Consider the following 22,358-nt stretch of genomic DNA (forward strand, 5'->3'; position numbering starts at 1 on the left):
AAGAATAAGTGTGTGATCTAATTCACACATACTTTTCTCCCATTAGAAGGGCTGTTTGGAACAAGGCACAGACACTTATACATATAAGCAAACTCTGTACACTATAACTTTATATAAAGTAGGCAAGTCAAATCGCAATGTCTTGATAAATTCCACAGCCTGATTGACCTTTTATAAACTTTGAATTTAAACTTTGTTTAGAACATCTGGTTAGGTCTGCAACAAGGCTCTTTTAGCTAAAAGGAAGGGAGGGAGAGCCGAAGTCCCAGGGATTTCCCTAGTCATGGTTTGCAAAACAAAAGAAGTGCCACACAAGCCTCACTGAGGCTGCTCCCCTCCTAGTTCAGCATCAACCCAAATGCAAACTTTTTTCAATCTGAACACTCTGCCAGAGTCTTGGCCCAAAGATTATCCCTATTTTGAAGTATCTTTAAAGACCTGTTTTCCTGGGTTCATATTGTTTTAGAATGACTCCAACCCTGAGTTCCCAATTTTAAGCTAACTTTCTGTTACAAGCAAAAGGCTGCCTGCCCTTTTAAGAGCTCCGTTTGCAATCAGCTCCCAGCAGGGCTTTTCCAGCTGTACTTGACTCCCAGCCACAGTGCAGCTTAACTTATCAGTTTCTGCTGTGCAAAGTGAGACTGCTTTTTAAACAAGTTAAACTAAAAGGATGGACAGCCAGCAGATAAAGTTTTAACCATTTTTTTCCAACATGAAACACAGAACAATAATCATTCAAACAACAAAACAAAAGTGAACATAAATTGACAGATATATGGACAATTTGGTGCGCTAAAAACAGACAATAGACAGACAAAGAATAGAACTTGATGTCTCAAAGGGACCCAGACATCTTAACTAGAACTAAGAATATCTCCATAGGAGCCAGAGAGGAAGCAGGACGTCTCTCGTTTTTCTTCTGTCCCTAGGAGAGCTCTGAAATAGCTTATTTTCATTTTCCCTCTTTTTTGCTAAAAGGTCCCAAACAGGGGATAACTGCTTTTCTGAAACTTATTTTCTCTCTCTCATGTTCAGATTCTAATTCTTTACCTCTTTCTTCTGGGAATTCTGCCAGAGAAGGGAGAGGAGACACAATGGCAGCTTCTGATAGTTACTCCTCAATAAGAAAAGAGGGTTGCAGGGACCACATCGGGACCCTCATTAGCTAGTTTATCATTTAAATCTCTACCTACGTTTCAACATTTTTTTTTACAGTGTATCTCTGCTCCATCTATAATAAACCATGGACATGCCTGGTCTATGAAAATAAAAAAGTTTATCAAATCTTTCTATTTAACTCTAACTCCTCTTTCCCTGATTACTATCTTTAAGCCTTTAACGAAGGCTGCCTCTTTAGATAGCTTATATCCCATTTCCTGGAGTGGAGATGAATTAACTCACCAAGGACTTCTCTTTCTTCTGTGAGCGGCAGAAGCGGTCCTTCACTACTTCTAAATTCTTGGGGTTGCAACGAACTTCTCTAGAACCTCCACTGGAAGGAAATATGATCTGAACTTTGCCCTACGTTGGGCACCACTTATCCTGTCCCGTGGGATTCAGTTATTCATGGGTGTGAGGGGGACCGCAAACCTGGAAGAAAATGGGAGGAAGGGAAGGAGAAGCAGAGACCAAGAAGGGTTCCTATCAAGGTCTCCATCTATTAGGCTGAGACGCCTGGTTTTAAAGCATACATCACGGGGAATAGGGAAGGGGTTGAGGGGGAATTTTACAAAGAACAAAGAAGCGGGCATCTACTGACATGGGGACCGAAGTCAGGCTCCAGGCGGTGGGCACTCTGCATCTTATCTCCGGAACATAGATCCTCCTTAACAGCCTTGGGGTGTCAGGCCAGACTCAGGCGTAACTCATGTCCTTGGATGTCATGGGAGTCAGGAAGAGATAGGAAAGAGGGGACTACAACTCAGCTTTTACAGCCTCAGGTGCCAGGAAGGGAACAGGGAGGAGGGAGTGACAACCGGCTCCTATCACGAGGCCATTTGGCCTGTCAGGGTGGGAGATTGTGAGAAGCTCGCTTTCTCACTGTATGGTCTCTGACAATTGCCTATGCCATAGGCATTTGTGCAACTGTCCTTTTTGATTGCTGACCACCACAATATATTTATACACTCACTTACTAAAGGACTTTTGTGCTGTTTCTTCTTTTTTTTTTCTGCCTACAAATTATGGTGCTAATAAATGCTATGTACATGTTTTTGTGAATGTGTAAATATAAGTCATAGCTTACTAAGACAGATAGCTAGAGGAGAAATTGCTGGGTCACATACTAACTGTATGTTTAAATTGATAAGAAATTCTTTTCCAGAAGGAAAATGACTTTTTTTTTTTTTTTTTTTTTGGATTATCACCAGGAGCAATAAGAAGTTCAGTTGCCTTCTTGTAACTTTCTTCTCTGTTTTTCTGTGTGTTTCTCTTTCTTTCATCCTCCCTCTCCCTCCCTCCTTCCCTCTTTCCTTCTTTCCTTTTTTCCTTCCTCCTTCTCTCCATGACCTCATCATATAGAGTAGGCTAGGCTGATGGACATTGTGGTTTTAATTTGTCTGTCCTAAATTGATGGCAATCTTTTGAATCTTTTTGTGTTGCTTGGTATTTGCCATTTTGTATGTTTATTGGTAGAACATCCATTAAAATCTTTTGACTAGTAATGAAAAGTGGGTTATTTTCTTATCACTTCAGTCTTTTTTTTTCCAGACACCCAATTTTCAAATATTTCCTTTACCTGTGATTTGCTTTTTCACCTCATTGTGTCCTTCAAAGAGAAAAAGTACTTTTAAATTTTAATCCTTTATATAGATTGTGGTTTTGGTGCCGTATTTAAAAAAAATCTTTGACTAACCTATGGTCACAGGGATTTTCCTGTATGTTCTAATGGTTTTAGCATTATATCAGTTTTGAATGTTTTGGATGTGTGATGTGAGAACATGGAAAGGTTTATCATATGAGCATCCAACCAGTAGCTGTCATTATTGGTTGAAAACTGTCTTTTTTCTTCTGAATTTCTTTTGCATCTTTATAAAAATTCAATTGATCACATTTATATGGACCTATTCTGGAGCCATTTTTTTTCCTTTTCCTTTGATTTATGTGCCTATTCTGTGGCCAATATCACCCTCTCCTGATTCCTATAGCTTTAAAATGTGTCCATGCTAGGTAATATAAGTCCTTCAACTTCATTGTCCTTTTAAAGCAAACTTTTGATTATTTTAATTCTTATACAATTTGATAAACATTTTGATTCAGTATGCAAAAGTGTCTTGATGGAATTGGGATTGCAAAAAATTAATAGGTTAATTAGGGGAGAATTACCAACTTAAATATAGAGAGTTAATCAATACACAAACATGGTAGTTTCCATATAATTTAGCTTTCCATACAGAGATCACATACATTTATACCCAGTTTGCTGTTTAATACTGTCATAAATGCCAGTTTTTACTAAACTTCCAATCCAAGCAGTTTATTACTTACTTGTGTATGGAGACAGCGTTGTCTTTTGTATGTTGATATTCTGTGATGTTATTACAGGATTTTAAAATAGATTCAGGGGAGGGGAACTGTAAAGATCACTGAGAGATAGCTCACAGGCTGCTCTTCCAGTAGATTTGGTTAGATTACTAACACCATCATGGCAGGTCACAACCATCTGTAACTCCAGTTCTGGGAGGTCTGTTGCCCTCTACTGGCTCCCATGGACACAGCATGCACAGAAAGTACAGACGTAGCATGCAAGAAAAACACCCATACTTATAAAATAAAATACAAAATTAAAATATATATTCTTTAAATTTTTATATGTTGCTAATTGTATTAAAATAGTTTTATTCTTCCTTTGTGATCTATGGCATTTGTTCTTTATGATGGTCTTTTTTACTGCCTATAAGCCCAGCATTAAATCAATAGAGCTAGAGAGGCCATCTTTGCTTTGTTTCTGACCTAGGGGGAAAGAATCTACATTTAAGACCTTTCTTAAGTGGTATTACCTCTAGATATTTTAACAGGCATTGTTTATGGGGTTTAAAAACTTATCCTTAATTTCTACTTTGATAAGAAATTTTAAAATCACAAATAAATAAGTATTGTACTTGTCGAATGCCTTTTTGTACCAATTGATATGATCATATAATTTTCCTCTTTTAGCCTGTAGTTTTGGTGGACTACATTGTTTGAATTTTGCAAGTATTAAAGCAGCATTGGACAACAGGAATACATCCCATTTGGTTTAAAAAATATATATTTTAAAGTCATCCTTACCTATGTATAATTGAGATTTGCACCTCCATTTACAAGACTGCTCTGGAGTTCTTTTTCCTGTGGTGTCTTTCTTTTTTATTTTTTCAGTGTTAGGGTAATTCTGGCTCTAGAGAATGAGTTGGAAACCATTCCCTCTGCTTCCATTTTCCAAAAAAAAACAAAAAAACAAAAACAAAAACAAAAACATTGTGGAGAAATGGAATGATTTGATGTTGATGTCAAATGTTTTCCTTGTATTCTTTGATAAAATTAAGGCTTGTCTTCTTTAGCTCATGCATGAAATGACTTATATTAGCTTATTTTAAAATTTTGATACAGTCTTATGTAACTGGAATCTATCATGCATGGGCACGGTTTATGATATTTTTCCTTGTTGGGCTTTTCCAGTATGTTCACAAAGAGCTCCTTTTAGTTTCTCTTCCTTATGACATCTTGTCTTGTTTTGATGTTAGAGCCATGCTGAACTGATATAGTAAACTAGAAAGCATTCTTTCTATTTTTAAATTCTGGAAGAGAGTGAAAAATTGGAATGATTTCTTTTTTAAATATTAGGTAAACTATATCAGTAAAACTCTCTGGACCTGGTATTTTGCATAGAAATGTTAATAATTGTTGATTCAATATTTTCATGGGATTATTTGGTGAATCTGTCTTTCTATGGGAATTGGTCTATTTTATCTAAGTTATCAACTATGTGGGCAGAGTTTTTTTGTTTTGTTGTTTTATAATTGTTCCTTTATTTTCCTTTTAATGCCTGACAGACCAGGAATGATAGCCTGCATTTAATTTTTGACATAAGTAATTTATGTGTTCCCTTACATCTTTTCTTCTTGCTTAACATAGAGTGTTTATTCTTTGGTGTCTCAAAATAGAATCTCAGGTTATAGTTTATAAATATTTATCTACTTCTAATACATGCATTGAATGCAACAAAGTTCCCTATATAAATTTCTCATGTTGTATGCAACAAATATGTGTAAGTTATACTTTCATTTGTATCTACATATGGAGATCTTGAACATATATTGTTAAATTTATGCCTGAGTATTTAATTGGTAGGGTCAATTGCAGATGGCACTACATGTAAACTTTTATTTCCAACTGTTTACTATCAGAATACAGAAATATAACTGGTTGAGTGCTGACTCTGTATCTCTGACCTTACCAAATGCACATATTGATTTCTAGATGCTTCTTAGGGTCTTAAGATTTTAATATATATGTGATATATGTTCCATCTCCATATACTGAAAAGTTCATCAATATTATGCCTTTTGACTTCAATTAAAGTATATTGTTACTTAGAATTTAAGGTCAAAATGTGGTCTGTGTGTATAGTAAAATTTGATCATTCTCATCTCACCCTCTTTGAAACACTGACCTCTTTTTATCCCTTTATAAATTTCTTTCCTTTATTCATGTCTTTTAATCCATGAAGGACAGGTGAGTCTTGTTTAGTTGGAAGGGCAGAAGTGAGGAATGTTTTGGTATTATATATTTAACTTTAAGGAGTTTAGCAGTCCTCAGGACATGCTACAGTTTAATTATTATGGAAAACTGCCAGTTACCCAGGACTCATTAGCAGCCAGAAATCACAGTAAGGAATATGTGCCCTGACATGTCAGAAAGCTAGTACCTTCAGTGTCATCCATGAAGCATAATAGTCTGTCCTCCATCTGTTTCTCTAATGCTGCACACGACCATTCATCCTTACCACCCAGAGAGCACTGCAGATGGTGCCAGGTTAGGACTCTCCATAGACCAACTGGACCACTGGGGGGGGGGGGAGGGAAAGACCTATATAGGAAAGGGTGCCAGGACTTGTTTTTGTTTGTTTGCTTGTTTTTTTTAAGTTATCTTTGCTAGATTATGTCAGCCATAGTTATTTTACTATTATATATGAAAATTCTAGGGCTCAATTAATCCAGTTTTTTTTTATTGGATATTTTCTTTATTTACATTTCAAATGTTTTCCCCTTTCCAGGTCTCCCCTCTGGAAACCCCTTATCCCATCACCCCTCCTCCTGCCTCCATGGGGGTGCTCCCAAAATAACCCACCCATTCCTGCCTTCCCACCCTGGCATTGAACCACCTCAGGCCCAAGGGCTACTCCTCCCACTGACGTCAAATTAGGCCATCCTCTGCCATATATGCGGCCAGAGCCCTGGGTCCCTTCATGTGTACTCTTTGGTTGGTGGTCCAGATACCCAGAACTCCAAGGGTCTGGCCAGTAGACATTGTTGCTCCCCTCATGGGGCTGCACAGCATCTCAGCTCCTACAGTCTCTTCTCCAACTCCTCCATGTGGGAACCCATACTTAATTCAATAGTGGGCTGCGAGAATCCAGCTCTATATTTGTCAGGAACTGGAAGAGCCTTTCAGGAGAAAGCCATATCAGGCTCTCATCAGCAAGCACTTCCCAGCATCCACAATAGCGTCCAGGTTTGGCTACTGTATATGGGGTGGATCCACAGGTAGGGCAGTCTCTGCATGGCCTTTCCTTCCATCTCTGCTCCACATTTAGCTTCCTATAAGAATTGTGTTCTCCCTTCTAAAAAGCACTGAAGCATACACACTTTGGTCTTCCTTCTTGAGCTTCATATGGTCTGTGAATTAAATCTTGGGTATTCTGAACTTTTGGGCTAATATCCAGTTATGAATGAGTGCATATCACATATGTTCTTTTGTAATTGGGTTACCTCATTCAGGATGATATTTCCAAGTTCCATCCATTTGCCTAAGAATTTCATGATATCGTTGTTTTAAATACCTGAGTAGTATTTCATTGTGTAGATGTATCATATTTTCTGTATCCACTTCTCTGTTGACAGACATCTGGGTTGTTTCCAGCTTCTGGCTATTATAAGTAAGGCTGTTATGAACATAGTGGAGCATGTGTCCTTATTACATGTTGGAGCATCTTCTAGGTATATGCCCAGGAGTGGTAAAGTGGGTCCTATTTACAATTTTCTAAGGAACCACCAGACTGATTTCCAGAGTGGTTGTACCAGCTTGCAATCCCACCAGGAGGAGTGTTCTTCTTCCTCCACATCCTCATCACAATCTGCTGTCACCTGAGATTTTGCTCTTAGCCATGCTGACTGGTGTGAGGTGGAATCACAGGTTTGCATTAGTTTGCATTTCCCTGATGACTAAGGACATTGGACATTTCTTTAGGTGCTTCTCAGCCATTCAAGTTTCCTCAGTTGAGAATTCTCTGTTTAGGGCTGGAGAGATGGCTTAGCCTTTAAAGACTAGACTCACAACCAAAAATATAAGAGAATTCTCTGTTTATCTCTGTACCCCATTTTGAATAAGGTTATTTGGTTCACTGTAGTCTAAATTCTTGAGTTCTTTGTATATATTGGATATTAGCCCTCTATTGGATGTAAGATTGGTAAAGATCTTTTCCCAAATCTTGGATGCCATTTTGTCCTATTGACAGTGTCCTTTGCCTTACAGAAGCTTTGCAGTTTTATGAGGTCCCATTTGCCGATTCTTGATCTTAGAGCATAAGCCATTGATGTTCTGTTCAGAAACTTTTCCCCTATGTCAACATGTTCAAGGATTTTCCCCACTTTATCTTCTATTAGATTCAATGTATCTGGTTTTATATGGAGGTCCTTGATCCACTTGGACTTGTACTTTGTACAGGGAGATAAGAATGTATTTATTTGCATTATTTTACATGTTGGCTGCCAGTTGAACCAGCACCAAAATGCTATCTTTTTTCCACTGAATGGTTTTAGCTCCTTTGTCAAAGATCAAGTATGTGGGTTCATTTCTGGTTCTTCAAATCTATTCCACTGATCTACCTGGCTCTCACTATAACAATACCATGCAGTTTTTTTTCATGATTGCTCTTTAGTACAATGTGAGGTCAGGGATAGTGATCCCCCTAGAAGATCTTTTTTTTTTTTTTAAAGCAAATCATCAACTTTATTATTTTTATTAGGTATTTATTTCATTTACATTTCCAATGCTATGCCAAAAGTCCCACACACACTCCCCCACCCACCCACTCCCCCACCCACACACTCCCCCACCCACCCACTCCCACTTCTTGGCCCTGTCGTTCCCCTGTACTGAGGCATATAAAGTTTGCACGACCAATGGGCCTCTAGAAGATCTTTTATTGATGAGAATATTTTGAGGTATCCTGGGTTTTTTTTTTTTTTTTTTTTTTTTGTTATTCCAAATGAATTTGAGAATTGCTCTTTCCAACTCTATGATGAATTGATTTGGAATTTCAATGGGGATTGCATTGAATCTTTAATTGCTTTCAGCAAGATGGCCATTTTTACTATGTTAATCCTGCCAATCCATGAGCATGGGAGATCTTTCCCTCTTCTGAGGTCGTCTTCGATTTCTTTCTTCGGAGACTTGAAGTTGATGTCATATGGATCTTTCACTTGTTTGGTTAGAGTCACACCAAGATATTTTAAATTGTTTGTGACTATTTTAAATGGTGTTGTTTCCCTAATTTCTTTCTCAGACCATTTATCCTTTGAGCATAGGAAGACTACTGATTAGTTGGAGTTGATGTTATATCCAGCTACTTTGCTAAAGTTGTTTATCAGATTTAGGAGTTATCTGTTGGAATTTTTGGGGTCACTTAAGTATGCTATCATATCATCTGCAAATACTGATATTTTGACTTTTTCTTTTCCAATTTCTCTCCCTTTGAACTCCTTTTGTTTTCTAGCTAGAACTTCAAGTACTGTATTGAATAGATGGAGAGAGAATAGGCAGCCTTGTCTAGTCCCTGATTTTAGTGGGATTGCTTTATGTTTCTCTCCATTTAGTTTGATGTTGGCTACTGGTTTGCTGTATATTGCTTTTACTATGTTTACATATGGGCCTTGAATTCCTGGTCTTTCCAAGACTTTTAACATGAAGGGATGTTGAATTTTGTCAAATGCTTTTTCAACATCTAATGAAGTGACCAAGTATCTTTTTAAATTTGAGTTTGTTTATGTAGTGAATTACATTGATGGATTTTCATATGTTGAACCATCCCTGCATCTCTGTGATGGAGCCTACTTAGTCGTGTGAATAATCATTTTGATGTGTTCTTGGATTCAGTTTGCAAGAATTTTATTGAGGATTTTTGTATCAATATTCAGAAGAGAAATTGATCTGAAGTTCTTTTTCTCTGTTGGGTCTTTGTGTGGTTTTTGTGTAGCCTAACTGTGGCTTCCTAGAATGAATTGGTTAGTGTTCCTTCTGATTCTCTTTTGTGGAATAGTTTGAATAGTGTTGGTATTAGCTCTTTTTTGAAGGTCTGATAGAATTCTGCACTAAACTTATCAGGCTCTGGGCTTTTTTGGGGGGGGCTTTTAATGACTGTTTCTATTTCTTTAGAAGTTATGAGACTGTTTAGATGGTTTACCTGATCCTGATTTAACTTCGGTATATTTGGTATCTGTCTAGAAAACTGTCCATGTCATCCAAATTTTCCAGTTTTGTTCAGTATAGGCCTTGTAGTAGGACCTGATGATTTTTTTTTTTTTTTAGATTTCCTCAGTTTCTGTTGTTATGTTTCCTTTTTCCTTTTTGATTTTCTTAATTTGAATACTGTCTCTGACCCTTCTGGTTAGTCTGGCTAAGGGCATATTTATCCTGTTGATTTCCTCAAAGAAGCAGCTCCTTGTTGGGTTGATTCTGTGTATATAGTTCCTTTTGTTTCTACTTGGTTGATTTCAGTCCTGAGTTTGATTGTTTCCTGTCATCTACTACTCTTTGGTGTATTTGCTTCTTTTGTTCTAAAGCTTTCAGTTGTGTGGTTAAGCTGCTAGTGTATGCTCTCTCCAGTTACTTTTTGGAGGCACTCAGAGCTACGAGTTTTCCTTTTAGCACTGCTTTCATTGTGTCCCATAAGTTTGGAAATGTTGTGGCTTCAATTTTCATTAAATCCTAAAAAGTCTTTAATTTCGTTCTTTATTTCTTCCTTGACCAAGTTATCAAATAGGGCATTGTTCAGCTTCCATGTGTATGTGGGCTTTCTGTTATTTTTATTATTATTGGACACCAGCTTTAGTCCGTGGTGATCTGATAGGATGCATGGGATTTTTTAAATCTTCTTGTATCTGTTGAGGCCTGTTTTGTGACCAATTACATGGTCAATTTTGGAGAAGGTACCATGAGGTGCTGAGAAGAAGATACATTCTTTTGGTTTAGGATGACATGTTCTATAAATATATATTAAATCCATTTGGTCCATAACTTCTGTTAGTTTCAATGTGTCTCTGTTTAGTTTGTGTTTCCATGATCTGTCCATTACTGATACTAGGGTATTGAAGTCTTCTACTATTATTGTATGAGGTACAGTATGTGCTTTGAGCTTTAGAAAAGTTTCTTTTATGAATATGGGTTCCCTTTGCATTTGAACCATAGATGTTCAGAATTGAGAGTTATTCTCAGTAGATTTTCCTTTGATGACTTTGAAGTTTCCTTCCTTATCTTTTTGGATAATTTTAGTTGAAAGTTTATTTTGTTTGATATTAGAATGGCTACTCCAGCTTGTTTCCTGGGACCATTTGCTTGGGAAATTGTTTTATGCCCTTTACTCTAAGGTAGGGACTGTTTTTGTCACTGAGGTATGTTTCCTGTATGCAGCAGAATGCTGGGTCCTCTTTATGTATCCAATCTGTTAGTCTATGTCTTTTTATATGGGAATTGTGTCCATTGATGTTAAGAGATCTTTTTTTTAATTAATATTTTTATTACAAATTTTCCTCAATTACATTTCCAATGCTATCCCAAAAGTCCCCCATACCATCCCCCCACTTCCCTACCCACTCATTCCCATTTTTTTTTTTTTTTGGCCCTGGCATTCCCCTGTACTGGGGCATATACAGTTTGCGTGTCCAATGGGCCTCTCTTTCCAGTGATGACCGACTAGGCCATCTTTTGATACATATGCCGCTAGAGTCAAGAGCTCGGGAGTACTGGTTAGTTCATAATGTTGTTCCACATATATGGTTGCAGATCCCATTAACTCCTTGGGTACTTTCTCTAGCTCCTCCATTGGGAGCCCTGTGATCCATCCAATAGCTGACTGTGAGCATCCACTTCTGTGTTTGCTAGGCCCTGGCATAGTCTCACAAGAGACAGCTACATCTGGGTCCTTTCGATAAAATCTTGCTAGTGTATGCAATGGTGTCAGCGTTTGGAAGCTGATTATGGGGTGGATCCCTGGATATGGCAGTCTCTAGATGGTCCATCCTTTCGTCTCTGCTCCAAACTTTTTCTCTGTAACTACTTCCATGGGTGTTTTGTTCCCAATTCTAAGGAGGGGCATAGTGTCCACACTTCAGTCTTCATTCTTCTTGAGTTTCATGTGTTTAGCAAATTGTATCTTATATCTTGGGTATCCTAGGTTTTGGGCTAATATCCACTTATCAGTGAGTACATATTGTGTGAGTTCCTTTGTGATTGGGTTGCCTCACTCAGGATGATGCCCTCCAGGTCCATCCATTTGGCTAGGAATTTCATAAGTTCATTCTATTTAATAGCTGAGTAGTACTCCATTGTGTAAATGTACCACATTTTCTGTATCCATTCCTCTGTTGAGGGGCATCTGGGTTCTTTCCAGCTTCTGGCTATTATAAATAAGGCTGCTATGAACATACTGGAGTATGTGTCCTTCTTACCGGTTGGGACATCTTCTGGATATATGCCCAGGAGAGGTATTGCTGGATCCTCCGGTAGTACTATGTCCAATTTTCTGAGGAACCTCCAGACTGATTTCCAGAGTGGATGTACAAGCCTGCAATCCCACCAACAATGGAGGAGTGTTCCTCTTTCTCCACATGCTCGCCAGAATCTGCTGTCACCTGAATTTTTGATCTTAGCCATTCTGACTGGTGTGAGGTGGAATCTCAGGGTTGTTTTCATTTGCATTTCCCTGATGATTAAGGATGTTGAACATTTTTTCAGGTGCTTCTCTGCCATTCGGTATTCCTCGGGTGAGAATTCTTTGTTCAGTTCTGAGCCCCATTTTTTAATGGGGTTATTTGATTTTCTGAAGTCCACCTTTTTGAGTTCTTTTATATGTTGGATATTAGTCCCCTATATGATTTAGAAAAGGTAAAGATCCTTTCCCAATCTGTTGGTGGTCTTTTTGTCTTATTGACGCTGTCTTTTCCCTTGCAGAAACTTTGGAGTTTCATGAGGTACCATTTGTCAATTCTCGATCTTACAGCACAAGCCATTGCTGTTCTATTCAGGAATTTTCCCCCTGTGCTCATATCTTCAAGGCTTTTCCCCACTTTCTCCTCTATAAGTTTCAGTCTCTGGTTTTATGTGAAGTTCCTTAATCCACTTAGATTTGACCTTAGTACAAGGAGATAGGTATGGATCGATTCACATTCTTCTACATGATAACAACCAGTTATGCCAGCACCAATTGTTGAAAATGCTGTCTTTCTTCCACTGGATGGTTTTAGCTCCCTTGTCAAAGATCAAGTGACCATAGGTGTGTGGGTTCATTTCTGGGTCTTCAATTCTAGTCCATTGGTCTACTTGTCTGCCTCTATACCAGTACCATGCAGTTTTTATCACAATTGCTCTGTAGTAAACCTTTAGGTCCGGCATGGTGATTCCACCAGAGGTTCTTTTATCCTTGAGAAGAGTTTTTGCTATCCTAGGTTTTTTGTTATTCCAGATGATTTTGCAGATTGCTCTTTCTAATTCATTGAAGAATTGAGTAGGAATTTTGATGGGGATTGCATTGAATCTGTAGATTGCTTTTGGCAAGATAGCCATTTTTACAATGTTGATCCTGCCAATCCATGAGCATGGGAGATCTTTCCATCTTCTGAGATCTTCTTTAATTTCTTTCTTCAGAGACTTGAAGTTTTTATCATACAGATCTTTCACTTCCTTAGTTAGAGTCACGCCAAGATTTTTTATATTATTTGTGACTATTGAGAAGGGTGTTGTTTCCCTAATTTCTTTCTCAGCCTGTTTATTCTTTGTGTAGAGAAAGGCCATTGATTTGTTTGAGTTAATTTTATATCCAGCTACTTCACTGAAGCTGTTTATCAGGTTTAGGAGTTCTCTGGTGGAATTTTTAGGGTCACTTATATATACTATCATATCATCTGCAAAAAGTGATATTTTGACTTCCTCTTTTCCAATTTTTATCCCCTTGATCTCCTTTTGATGTCGAATTGCTCTGGCTAATACTTCAAGTACTATGTTGAAAAGGTAGGGAGAAAGTGGGCAGCCTTGTCTAGTCCCTGATTTTAGTGGGATAGTTTCCAGCTTCTCTCCATTTACTTTGATGTTGGCTACTGGTTTGCTGTAGATTGCTTTTATCATGTTTAGGTATGGGCCTTGAATTCCTGATCTTTCCAAGACTTTTATCATGAATGGGTGTTGGATCTTGTCAAATGCTTTTTCTGCATCTAACGAGATGATCATGTGGTTTTTGTCTTTGAGTTTGTTTATATAATGGATTACATTGATGGATTTTCGTATATTAAACCATCCCTGCATCCCTGGAATAAAACCTACTTGGTCAGGATGGATGATTACTTTAATGTGTTCTTGGATTTGGTTAGTGAGAATTTTATTGAGTATTTTTGCATCGATATTCATAAGAGAAATTGGTCTGAAGTACTCTATCTTTGTTGGGTCTTTCTGTGGTTTAGGTATCACAGTAATTGTGGCTTCAAAAATTAGTTGGGTAGAGTACCTTCTACTTCTATTTTGTGAAATAGTTTGTGCAGAACTGGAATTAGATCTTCTTTGAAGGTCTGATAGAACTCTGCACTAAACCCATCTGCTCCTGGGCTTTTTTTGGCTGGGAGACTATTAATAACTGCTTCTATTTCTTTAGGGGATATGGGACTGTTTAGAAGGTCAACTTGATCCTGATACAACTTTGGTACCTGGTATCTGTCCAGAAATTTGTCCATTTCGTCCAGGTTTTCCAGTTTTGTTGAGTATAACCTTTTGTAGAAGGATCTGATGGTGTTTTGGATTTCTTCAGGATCTGTTGTTTTGTCTCCCTTTTCATTTCTGATTTTGTTAATTAGGATTTTGTCCCTGTGCCCTCTAGTGAGTCTAGCTAAGGGTTTATCTATCTTGTTGATTTTCTCAAAGAATCAACTCCTCGTTTGGTTAATTCTTTGAATAGTTCTTCTTGTTTCCACTTGGTTGACCCCTGAGTTTGATTATTTCCTGCCGTCTACTCTTCTTGGGTGAATTTTCTTCCTTTTTTTCTAGAGCTTTTAGATGTCTTGTCAAGCTGCTAGTGTGTGCTCTCTCCCGTTTCTTCTTGGAGGCACTCAGAGCTATGAGTTTCCCTCTTAGAAATGCTTTCATTGTTTCTCATTGGTTTGGGTATGTTGTGGCTTCATTTTCATTAAACTCTAAAAAGTCTTTAATTTCTTTCTTTATTCCATCCTTGACAAAGGTATCATTGAGAAGAGTGTTATTCAGTTTCCACGTGAAAGTTGGCTTTCCATTATTTATGTTGTTATTGAAGATCAGCCTTAGTCCATGGTGGCCTGATAGGATGCTTGGGACAATTTCAATATTTTTGTATCTGTTGAGGCCTGTTTTAGGACCAATTATATGGTCAATTTTGGAGAATGTCCCGTGAGGTGCTGAGAAGAAGGTATATCCTTTTGTTTTAGGGTAAAATGTTCTGTAGATATCTGTTAAGTCCATTTGTTTCATAACTTCTGTTAGTTTCAGTGTGTCCCTGTTTAGTTTCTGTTTCCACGATCTGTCCATTGATGAAAGTGGTGTGTTGAAGTCTCCCACTATTATTGTGTGAGGTGCAATGTGTGCTTTGAGCTTTAGTAAAGTGTCTTTAATGAATGTGGCTGCCCTTGCATTTGGAGCATAGATATTCAGAACTGAGAGTTCCTCTTGGAGGATTTTCCCTTTGATGAGTATGAAGTGTTCCTCCTTGTCTTTTTTGATAACTTTGGGTTGGAAGTCGATTTTATTCGATATTAGACTGGCTATTCCAGCTTGTTTCTTCAGAGCATTTGCTTGGAAAATTGTTTTCCAGCCTTTCACTCTGAGGTAGTGTCTGTCTTTTTCCCTGAGATGGGTTTCGTGTAAGCAGCAGAATGTTGGGTCCTGTTTGTGTAGCCAGTCTGTTAGTCTATGTCTTTTTATTGGGGAATTGAGTCCATTGATATTAAGAGATATTAGGGAAAAGTAATTGTTGTTTCCTATTATTTTTGTTGTTAGGGTTGGCATTCTGTTCTTGTGGCTGTCTTCTTTTTGGTTTGTTGAAGGATTACTTTCTTGCTTTTTCTACGGCATGATTTCTGTCCTTGTATTTTTTTTTTCCTGTTATTATCCTTTGAAGGGCTGGATTCTTGGAAAGATAATGTGTGAATTTGGTTTTGTCTTGGAATACTTTGGTTTCTCCATCTATGGTAATTGAGAATTTGGCCGGGTATAGTAGCCTGGGCTGGCATTTGTGATCTCTTAGTGTCTGTATAACATCTGTCCAGGCTCTTCTGGCTTTCATAGTCTTTGGTGAAAAGTCTGATGTAATTCTGATAGGCCTGCCTTTATATGTTACTTGACCTTTCTCCCTTACTGCTTTTAATATCTATCTTTATTTAGTGCATTTGTTGTTCTGATTATTATGTGTCGGGAGGAATTTCTTTCCTGCTCTAGTCTATTTGGAATTCTGTAGGCTTCTTGTATGATCATGGGCATCTCTTTCTTTATGTCTGGGAAGTTTTCTTCTATTATGTTGTTGAAGATATTTGCTGGACCTTTAAGTTGAAAATCTTCATTCTCATCAACTCCTATTATCCGTAGGTTTGGTCTTCTCATTGTGTCCTGGATTTCCTGGATGTTTTGAGTCAAGATCCTTTTGCATTTCGTATTTTCTTTGATTTTTGTGCCGATGTTCTCTCTTCCTTTTCTTGTATTCTGTTGCTGATGCTTGCATCTATGGTTCCAGATCTTTCCTAGGGTTTCTATCTCCAGCGTTGCCTTGCTTTGGGTTTTCTTTATTGTGTCTACTTCCCTTTTTAGTTCTAGTATGGTTTTGTTCATTTCCATCACCTGTTTGGATGTGTTTTCCTGTTTTTCTTTAAGGACTTCTAACTGTTTCGTTGTGTTTTCCTGTTTTTCTTTAAGGACCTGTAAGTCTTTATCAGTGCTCTCCTGTATTTCTTTAAGTGAGTTATGAAAGTCCTTCTTGATATCCTCTACCATCATCATGAGAAGTGTTTTTAAATTCGGGTCTAGATTTTTGGTTGGGTTGGGGTGCCAGGACTAGGTTGTGTGGGAGTGCTGCATTCTGATGATGGTGAGTGGTCTTGGTTTCTGTTAGTAGGATTCTTACGTTTGCCTTTCGCCATCTGGTAATCTCTGAAGCTAGCTGTTATAGTTATATCTGGTTAGAACTTGTTCCTCAGGTGACTCTGTTAGCCTCTATCAGCAGACCTGGGAGGCTAGCTCTCTCCTTAGTTTCAGTGGTCAGAGTATTCTTTGCAGGCAAGCTCTCTTCTTGCAGGGAAGGTGCCCAGATATCTGGTGTTCGAACCTGCCTCCTGGCAGAAGTTGTGTTCCACTCACCAGAGGTCTTAGGATCCCGCAGGGAATCCTGTGTGGGCCCTTGCATGTTTTGGAAGATTCTGCTGTCAAGGCACCCCGGGGCTCCTGTGGATTGGAAGGGACTTGTTGCCCAGGTCAGGCCCGGGTCGTCTGCTTCCCTATTTACCGCAGTCTCAGGTTCCTCGCGATTGGATTGGGGCAGAAGCTGTGCTCCACTCACCAGAGGTCTTAGGATCCCGTGGGGAATCCTGTGTGGGCCCTTGCGGGTGTCGGGAGACTCTGCTGGCAAGGCACTCTGGTGCTTGAGTCGATGTTATGAGATCTTAAGGAATTTTTTGCTTTCTGTTATTTTTTGTTCTTAGAGGTGAGATTATGTTTGTTTGGCTTTCTTCTTCTGTATTTGTTGAAAGAACGCAAACTTTTTTTTTCTTTTTCTAAGGTGCAGTTTTCCTCCTTGTGTTGTAGTTTTCCAACTATTATTGTTCATAGGGCTGGATTTGTGGAAAGATTTTGTGTGATTTCTTTTGTAATGGAATATCTTGGTTTCTCCATGTATGTTAATTGAGAATTTTGCTGGGTATAGTAGTCTGGGCTGGCATTTGTTTTCTCTTAGGGTCTGTATGACATCTGCACAGGATCTTCTGGCTTTCATAGTCTCTGTTGAGAAGTATGGTGTATTTCTGATAGGTCTGCCTTTATATGTTTCTTGACCTTTTCCCTTACTGCTTTTATTATTCTTTCTTTGTTTTGTGCATTAGGTGTTTTGACTATTATGTGTCCGGAGGAATTTCTTTTCTGGTCCATTCTATTTGGAGTTCTGTAGGCTTCTTGTATGTTCATGGGCATCTCTTTCTTTAGGTTAAGGAAGTTTTCTTCTATAATTTTGTTGAAGATACTTGCTGGCCCTTTAAGTTGGGAATCTTTGCTTTTCTGTACCCATTATCCTTAGGTATGGTCTTCTCACTGTATCCTGTATTTCCTGGATGTTTTGGGTTAGGAGCTTTTTGCATGTTGCATTTTCTTTAACTGTTGTGTCAATGTTTTCTATTGAATCTTCTGCATCTGAGATTCTCTCTTTCATCTCTTGTATTCTGTTGGTGATGTTTGCATCTATGGCTCCTGATCTCTTTCCTAGGTTTACTATCTCTATGGTTGTCTCCCTTTGTGATTTTTTTTAATTGTTTCTATTTTCATTTTTACATCCCGAATGGTTTTATTTAATTCCTTCCCCTATTTAGTTGTTTTTTCCTGTAATTCTTTAAGGGATTTTGTGTTTCTTCTTTAAGGGCTTCTGGGTGTTTACCTGTGTTGTCTTTTTTATGTCTCTCTTAAAGTCTTCTATCATAATCAACATGAGAAGTAATTTTAAATCAGAGTCTTGCTTTTCTGGTGTGTTGGGGTATCCAGGGCTTGCTCTGGTGGTAGAACTGGCTTCTGATGTTGCCCAGTAGCATTGCTTTCTGTTGCTTATGTTCTTGTCCTTGCCTCTCACTACCATCTGGTTATCTCTGGTGTTTGCTCATCTTGCTGTCTCTGATTGTGGCTTGTCCCTCGGGCAAGTCTATGTATCAGTACTCCTGGGAGACCAGCTCTCTCTGGGAGGAATTTGGGTATGGAGAGCTATAGCACAGGGTCAGCTCTGTACAGATGGAAACCAGAAGGATTCTGTCCCAGGCTCTTCCTTGGTTCCTGTGTCCTGATGGCTCTTGGTGGGTCCCTCTTGGGCCAGGAATTTGATCAGAAGTGTTGGTCTTACCTGTGCTCACAGGTGTTTCAGCACTCTTTGGAGACCAGTTCTCTCTGGGAGGAATTTGGGTTATGGAGAGTTGTGGTAAAGGGTCAGCTTCAGGTGCAGATGGAAACTGAAAGGATCCTGTCCCAGGCTACTCCTCTGTTCCTGTGTCCTGAAGGTTCTGGGTAGGTCCCTCTGTGCAGAGTGGTGGTCTTACCTGTGCTCACAGGCATGGTACCAATCCTGGGAGACCAGCTGTCTCCTGGAAGTATTTGGGTATGGAGAGCTATGGTACAGGATCAACTCAGGATGCTGTGGCACAGGATCCTATTTGTGTCTTTTTTAATGGTGTGTGTGTGTGTGTGTGTGTGTGTGTGTGAAAGAGAGAGAGAGAGAGAGAGAGAGAGAGAGAGAGAGAGAGAGAGACAGAGACAGAGACAGAGACAGACAGAGAGAGAGAGAGAGACAGAGAGACAGAGAGAGAGACAGAGAGAGAGACTCAATGAGAACTTGGTGTCCTATCAATTGGTTCCAAATGAAGATAATGACAACCTCTCCCAAAACATACCTGGTAGCCTATAGTAATTCCCTCTGAACCCCTCTATGACCTACGGTTGACTGCTGACAGTCCTGCCTTTCTATAAATCCATCACAAGCATCCAGAGCTGCTTGCAGATCATGGTTATGTTTGCTATATCATGGCCAGAAGATAGCTCTTCATATATTTGTCCCCTATCTACCAACTGTTACTTATTTTCTGTCCCTCCTTCTAAAGTGTTCTCTAAGCCTCACTCCCTCTACATATAGAGATTGCTGGTAGAAGGATCTCTGAGGCACAGGTTAGGTACTTCATCTGTTATAAGTCAACACTTAAACTCCACAAAGTTACTGAATACAACACTAACAGTTTTGTGAATGGAACTGCTAAAAGTTCTGGGAGGGAAAGACTCACTCTAATTTAACATTTTTCTATGGGTGATAAAGAACTGTGGTTCTTTATCCCATCACACAGGATTTCAGAGGTCAAGGCTCAGTACGCATATCCTTTTAGAATAAAAGGTTTCATTTATGCTGTTCAAATTTGTAGTTAGAATTAGAGTTTGGTAAACTCAGTTATGTGTGGAGGTTCTCTGAATGAGAATTTCTGTAGCCCTACTAAATAGCAAAGACACTTAACCAGTTTATATTAGCAGCCTCAGCCCCTCAAGACTTGTCACAGAATTTATTTGCAGGATCCACATTTGTGATTTGAAAGTTATTTCTGCCCATAAGGAATGCAGTCTGAACTATACCCTAGCAGCCAAACTCATCCGTGTCTTGTCATTCCAAGATGATTGCAATGTCCACAATTGTAAAGCAGGATTTTCAGACCCACATAGGTATAGTATCTAAGTTTCTCTGGTTTCCTTTGCTTTGAAAGTTCAGGTATTGGGAATTCTGTTGCTTGGTAACAAGAACTCATAAGTTTCATGTTCTTTCTGAATATCCTTTTTGGGTCAGCTGCTTTATATATTACATTGTCCAGAATTGTAATTTTCCTGTTTATCTTTTGTGTCCCTTAACTCTATTTCTACCTAGTTTGCAGTAATGACCAAAACTGGGCTAAAATATTTTATAGGAAGGTCAAATTAAAGACTTGAAAGAGCAGATTAAACAGGATAGGTGTAGCTCAGTTGATAAGGCCAGTGTGCAAAAAGGCCTCTGTCCTGTCCTATCCTCAACACTAAGTAAAAACAGGTATGAGTGTTTTACAGCAGTAAGCCAAGTGCTTAAGAGGTAAAGATAGGATCAAAAGTCCAAGGTCATTATTGGCTCATAGCAAGCTTGGGGCCAGCCTTGGTCACTTCTCAAAAAAAAAAAATCAAATTCAAAAGAAAATAAGCCAAATGTTCTTAAGGATGTATATTTATGAACTCAGTGAAGTTATATGTTGATGTGTTGATGTCCATATAAAGATATGGAGAGAAGCAAAGAATTGTGAAATGCAAAGGTGCTAAGCCTCTCTTCTATGTTCCTACCAACTGTCAAAAAATTGGCCACTAGAAATAAAGGTTTAATATTACAGAAATTTTCAGACCTCTAGGTTTGCAGATGATTGGTGCTTAGGAATCAATATCAAATGTTTACAGCCCTTTACTCTGGCAGGTAGTGATTCATCTAGAGAGATTCATATAGATATTATGGCTTTTAAGGATTAAAAATATATTAATGCAAGAATTCCAGTCCTTTTAAATATTCCATTACTTACAGAAATACATTTTCCCAGGTAGCTTACTAGCTATTAGAATGTATTAACTATTAGTATTATTTTAATAATGATAAACCCTCATGGACTTTGTTGTTTCTGCTTGTCAGTGTGGCTCACATGATGCACTGTAGAAATATGGTACAGATATAGACATGTTTTTCTCCTTTGTCTTTTCTTTTCTTTTCCTTTGTTATTCAAAACAGGGTTTCTCCGTGTAGCTCTGGATGTCTTGAAATTCTGTAGATCATGCTGGCCTCAATCTCAGAGATCTGCCTGCCTCTGCCTCCAGAGTACTTGGACTAAAGGCATGTGACACTGCATCTGGCTGGCATGTTTTTCATATATAGCAATCCTCTCTTACCGGTGGGAGAGTATATTATAAGATTCCCTGTGAATGATACAAACTGCAAATACCAATTGAACATACATATACTATACTTTTTTGTATGTACCCTATAATATTGCTACACAGTAAAAGTGCCAAATTGTTTGTACATAGATTATGCACTGGTATTTGCTTTCTAATACTATCCTGGTTTCTTGAGCCCAGTGCTATGTAGTAAAATAGGGGCTCTTTGAATACAATCTCTTCAGTAATATAACAATAGATCTGATAATAAGGATAGTGGGCATATTACTAAAGGGTTGGCAACATATACAGCATGGATAATCTAGAAAAGGAGATGAGACAGAGTGAGATGAAGAGAGAATTTTTTTCATATTACTCAGAATGTAGACATTTAAATATTATTATTTTGGGAATTTTCCACTTAAAGTTTTAGCCTGTAGTTGACTATAGTTAACTAAAACTTAAAATCATAACCAGTAAAACTCCCTATAAGGGGGGGGGGATCAGTATTTCCATTTAGCTACTCAAGGCTGCATTCTTCTAAAGTCCAGATTCTTTTTTATTCATCTCCCCATCCTCAAAACAGTCTAAGAATCCAAAGTCTTACTAGTCCTAGGAACAGTCGTATATCCCTCATAATCAAGTGGGGGATATAATTCAGCCTGATGAGCACACTGTTTGCCCATGCTTCTAGAAGCCATGATACTTTATTGTTGAACACACTTTCTGGATAACAGGGAGAGTTATCTAATGAAATCTTGGCTAAATTCTGGAGACATAAAGAAACATTGTCTCTTTTAGGCAAAACATGCCATTATCACAATACAGAATCAATAAGGTGTACTTTTTGATAGTGTTTATATTTCATATATATTCATGATCTTGTTCTCCTCAGTGTTCATACTGACATCATTAGGATTAGGCCTGCTTTAGCCAACCGTTACCTGATATCCCTTACATTGTGATTCTGCTTTATTATTTAAAAATCTATGATCTAGAAGCTACACATAGTTTTACTATTAAACTTTTATAACACTATATATAACTTTGGAGTCTCTGGACATCTCCTAAGGGGAGATCACCACTTTCAGGGAGATCCCAAAATGATATATATTTTTTGCTAAAAATAGAGAAAAAAACTTCAAATATACTCTTTCGGGTAGTATACTTCAATATATGTGAGTGGAAAAGGATTTTGTTGCCTAGGCTGGTGG

This window comes from Mus musculus, chromosome X, assembly GCF_000001635.26.
Source record: "Mus musculus strain C57BL/6J chromosome X, GRCm38.p6 C57BL/6J".
NCBI lineage: Eukaryota > Metazoa > Chordata > Mammalia > Rodentia > Muridae > Mus > Mus musculus.